This window comes from Quercus suber, unplaced genomic scaffold, assembly GCF_002906115.3.
Source record: "Quercus suber isolate HL8 unplaced genomic scaffold, Cork oak 2.0 scaffold_51, whole genome shotgun sequence".
Taxonomy (NCBI): Eukaryota; Viridiplantae; Streptophyta; class Magnoliopsida; order Fagales; family Fagaceae; genus Quercus; species Quercus suber.
The window spans coordinates 1,101,406-1,107,031 of record NW_027069516.1 but is presented as its reverse complement, the minus strand read 5'-3'; the positions used below and the strand labels follow the sequence as shown (position 1 = coordinate 1,107,031).

The 5,626-nt window shown below is 32.4% G+C and overlaps 1 non-coding gene across 1 annotated transcript; it reads right to left on the bottom strand.

Annotated features, from left to right (window-relative positions):
• Positions 1 to 3,195: 3,195 nt before the first annotated feature.
• Positions 3,196 to 3,297, bottom strand: LOC112018590 (U6 spliceosomal RNA). The gene has a single exon (XR_002883629.2). It is a non-coding gene; the product is annotated as a U6 spliceosomal RNA (small nuclear RNA).
• Between the last annotated feature and the right edge of the window lie 2,329 nt (positions 3,298 to 5,626).

Here is a 5,626-nt window from a genome sequence, read left to right as displayed (position 1 = left end):
TTCTAACTCTTACTAAAAAAAAATGTAGAATATATCAACAAAATGAAAACATAACCTAATATCAAACCAAACTTATTTAAATAAATATATATAATAAAAAAATTCTATCTACCTTACTTATTTGAATCAACCATAACAAAAAAATTGCCCAGCAATACTAATCTATATATATATATAATAATAGGTGAAGCAGAGAGAAAATCCAATTAGATTTCAATTGGATTCTCAATTTTGAGCCACTTGTCCTAACCAAAACTCAAAAAAAAAAAATCTAATTAGATTATAAATTTGACTCCAATTTTGTGTCATGTATCTTATCTAAATTTTCTAATTTTTGTGCCCAAATAAAATGCATTAACATTTAACACGGAAGCCAAGAAAACCACAATGATAATGTTCATTAGCCTAAGCAAGAACATCTCGCCTGCACACTTTTATGGAGATTATAAATTGGATTTCAATTTTGTGTCATGTATCTTATTTAAATTTTCTAATTTTTGTACCCAAATAAATGATGCATTAACATTTAACATGAAGCAAGAAAACCACAATGATAATACTCATTGGCCTAAGCAAGAACACTTCACCTGCACACTTTTATGGTGATCTCAATAGAGTCTGGAGCTCTTCTAATCCCACAACTAGAACCAAGGAGTTCAACGAGAAAGACTATAAAAGTAAAACATCATTTCTTCCTAATTCTATATTGTCATCCCATGTCTCGTCCTCTCTCAACCTCTACCAACTAAATCCACACACTACCCTCTCCTTCTTACGGATTTCTCAGAGTAAGGCCGGGTTCAAACACAATATTCAATCCCACTCTTCCTTACTTCACACTCTCATACATTAGCGCTTCATTGGCGCCTCCAAGAAGATTCCAAGTTAATGATCAGTTCTTATTTTTTAATAGTTTTAATGTGTCTGGATTAAGATTTTGTTAATTTGTTAAAAGTGGACAAAAATATAATCATATATATATATTAAGTTGAAGTTCAATTTTAGAATTCAAATCGAATCAAATTAATTTCTAATTGTAGTTTAATTTTGTGCAGTGTCCAATTTGATTTTTAAATGTTGGTGTTAAGTTACCTCCATTCATAATGCTCAACGTGGAAACTGAATCTATCAAGATAAACATCTTATCATCACAATTTTGCAAGATTATTGTTTTAATCATTTTCAGGTGTGGATTTTGAGATTAAGTTGCTCACAATTGGTGAGGAGAAGATTGAAGCTTACAATTTGGGACAAAGGCAACTGCTGAATTATTTTGAATTATAGTTCATTTTAATATTTGATTAATGATGCTTTTGGAAGTGATAGTTTATGCTAACATGTAATCTTTCTCTCTTTCAAGTTAGTCATTGCTTTTGGTGCATAAATAGATTGTACAGCTATTAACAATTGATGAAAGATATGTATATATAATTTTTAGTTAGGTGAACTTTTGGATTTTAATAGAAACATTTAACTTCGGATGTTGAAAAAATAAGAAGGTAAAATGTTCTGTAAATTTTAATTTTGTGAAACTGATTAATGTCAATTTGAAGTGTTAAAAGAGATAACAATATTGACTTTAGCTTGAAACGTATTCAAAATAAACTCAAGGACAGTGTATTAAACATGTCTATAGGGGAAAAGTGCTATCTGATGACATTCCACTAAAAACTGTGAATTGCAACACACTTCTGATTCAATACGCTATTCATGTCCAATTTTATTAGAAACTTTTGAAGAAAGTTCCATTAATGTCTCTTTATATATTTTAAATAATAAAATGTAATATTCTCTTTTTTTATTCATTGTTTTATCTAATGCTATCCTATGTATGGTAAACCAAAAAAAAAAAAAAAAAAAGACCAATAACATTACATAAATAATAAAATTCAATATATATTTTTCATTGTTTGATTTAATTCTATCATTTGTGTGATAACCCAAAAAAACAAAAACAAAAAATTGGTCAATAACATTATTACAATTAACCTGTCCCATGCGGGAGCACAGAGTTACATACGTATAAACATAGGTACTCTGGCTTTATGCCTTGCCTTCCCCCTGAAAGGAGAATCAAATTTGGAGCAATCTAAGGAAATTGGGTAAGTCTACTTTCGGTCACCAATCACCATTAAGAATATTGAACAGCAAGAATATTTAACAGGTCATTTCATACAACAAAATATTGCCTTGTAGGCAGAGCAGCAAATGAGATAATCTCAGGTGCTCCCTCTGGTATCATAATTACCACAGTTCTCAGAACCTCACAATGACTCATGGGTTGTAAGACTAAGCATAGACAAGACTGTAGAATTTTACAATGATAAGCTACCTCTTTCTGAGTAATCAAGAAGGTCATAGCTTGATGTTTAAAATGGTTTTTAGAGAAAAATGACTTAAAATAAGCCATCCAAAGAAATCCAAGAAGTGAGAATGTCTCGTAAGCTTCAGCTATAAATGACTTTAACATTCAAGAATATCACAGCCAAGAATCATAATCCCCCTTAGTATTAAGATAACTGAGGGAAAAGAAACAAAAAAGTAATACTAAAATTCTTATAACCCAGAAAATTCCAGAATAGTTCAATCAAAATTATAAGTACAAATTTGAATACTAAATGGATGAGCAGAATCTGAGCAGCACAAAAATCACAAAGCAATTAGAAAGCTAAAGGGATGAGCAGAATCTGAACTTGCCAGTTTAAATTTGACCCAAAATCAGAAGCAGAGAAATCAAATGGAGCACAGAACCAAAAAAAAAAAAATTTGGACCATTTCTGAGTAATCAAGAAGGTCATAGCTTGATGTTTAAAATGGTTTTAGAGAAAAATGACTTAAAATAAGCCATCCAAAGAAATCCAAGAAGTGAGAATGTCTCGTAAGCTTCAGCTATAAATGACTTTAACATTCAAGAATATCACAGCCAAGAATCATAATCCCCCTTAGTATTAAGATAACTGAGGGAAAAGAAACAAAAAAGTAATACTAAAATTCTTATAACCCAGAAAATTCCAGAATAGTTCAATCAAAATTATATGTACAAATTTGAATACTAAATGGATGAGCAGAATCTGAGTAGCACAAAAATCACAAAGCAATTAGAAAGCTAAAGGGATGAGCAGAATCTGAACTTGCCAGTTTAAATTTGACCCAAAATCAGAAGCAGAGAAATCAAATAGAGCACAGAACCAAAAAAAAAATTTGGACCATTTCTCGATTTATGCGTGTCATCCTTGCGCAGGGCCATGCTAATCTTCTCTGTGTCGTTCCAATTTTATCGGATGTCCCCGAGGGGACGCTCTCTACTTCTCTCGTTTTCTCTTATAAACACATATAGTTTTTTGTAACTAGACGGTGTGGGACTAATTGGATCCCAACTAGAACAGTCTTTAGTTTTTACCAACGTGGCAAACCACGCCTAACGCGTCCCCCTGTGGACGAATCTGAACCGTTAGTTTGCGCCATGTGGGACCTCCTTGTATAATAGAGGCAGTAGATCATCTGAGGAGGAGGTGGATTTCGTAGGTCTCTAGGTTCTAGATTAGAAATATGAGATTACAGACCGCTGAGTTGACACAATGTGAGTGTTTGGATTGCAAGTTTTTACGCGGCGCGTTTCAGTTTTCACGTTTTCTCTTTTTTTTTTCTTTTTTTTTTTTTTTTTTTGGCCGGCATTTTTGACTTTGGGGGGACAAAATTTACTGTTCACATACTGTTCATGCACTGTTCATGCACTGTTTACGCAATATTTAATATTAAAAGTGGGTCCCACAACACTATTTACACATTTAAAAATTATTTTGCTACATTGTTTTCAGCAACAATCAGTTTTCAGCAACTTTCAGCAACAATAAGTGCTATCTAAACGGACCCAATATTTATCACATATATTTTTATAAACCACACGACGTATAAATATAATGTTGTCTTTGAATTGTATTATGGGCTTTCATTTAGGTATGGACTAATGAGTCATGACCCATCTATTATAATTCTCGTGTGGACCATCTTTCTACTGCTCTCGAATAATGGACCTTTGGGTTTGTGATACACATATTAATCCGACAGATCAGTGGCCCATTAGACTTGGGTACTCCATCTCTATGTCATCTTCGAAAAATGAACAAGGCCTAGATATAACGAGTATATATTAGGGGTGTCAATTCGGGTTAGCGTGTCGGGTTCGTGTCGTGTCGAGGTAGGGATATTCGACTAAATGGCTCAATCCTAACCCGACCCATTTAATAATCGTGTCATGATCCTTCAACCCTAACCCGACCTGTTAATAAGGCGGGTTGACCTGACTCAACCCATTTAACATGCTTAATAAACGAGTCGTGTTGGGTTGACACGAATGAAACACAACCCATTTCAACCTGCATAATATTAAATATAATATCTATCTATAAATAATTATTTTTACATCTCAAAAAGTAGTACATATACTTCAAGTCTTCAACCCACATTCAAAATAATATAATTCAACAAAAATATAACATTCATCTAAAAATAAGTTCTTTACACTCCAAAAGAAGTGCATACACTTCAACCCAAATTCAAAATAACAAAGTTTCACAAAATAAAATAACATAGTTCAACAAAAATATAATATTCTTGGAACTTGTCAAATGCTAAGTATCAATATTGAAAGAATTTGAGCAAACAGTAGACTAATCCTGACTATGACCACGATTATCATCCATAGATTCTTTGTTGATGTCCAAATTCATAACATCTTCCACAAGCTCATCCAATTTCATTTGTGTAAGTTCTATGCCACCAAAAAAAAAAAGTATTAGTAGTTCTAAGGTCTGTAAAGTTTCAATTTCCAATTATATCCTTTGTAAAATTTTGTAATTACTCACTTTTCTTTTTAAATTTAAAATATATGTTGGATATAAAAGGTATTTGACAAATCTAAAATAAAATAAATATTTATTTGTTATATGAGTTAAACGGATTGTGTTAAGTGGGTCATTTCGGGTTGACACAAATAAATTGACGTGTCAAACGTGTTTATTGCGGGTTACGCGGGTTGACCTATTTATGACCCGTTTCTTATCGTGTCGCTTTCGGGTCAACCCGTTTATGACCCAAACCCATTAAGGCCCAACCCTAACCCAAAAAAACCCGTGTCGGGTTTGTGTCGTGTTCGCGGGTTGGGTCGAACATTGACACCCCTAGTATATATCAAGGTGGTCGATACCGTACCGGTACCGGTCGTACTGGCCGGTACATACTGTACTGGCTGCATACCGGTATCGAAACATCAACGTTTCGTACCGGTTTAAATACCGGCCGTACCGGTCATGTACCGGCCAATTTCGGACAATACCGGCTCGTACAGAAAACAGTTTTTTTTTTTTTTTTTTTTAAGTTTTGTAATTTTTAAATTTTTTTTAGGGCAGAATGGTAACTTATTTGTATTAACTTATTAGTATTATTTGTTTTTTTAGTATGCAATGATAACTTTTAAATTTTCTATTTTTTATATTGTGTTTTTTTCTTTTTCTTTTAATTGATACTAAAGTATAAAATCATGAATAATTAGTTCTGAATTGAGAAAATGTTTTATAGTAAGCTTTTATATTTATTATAATATATACACACACACATACATATATAT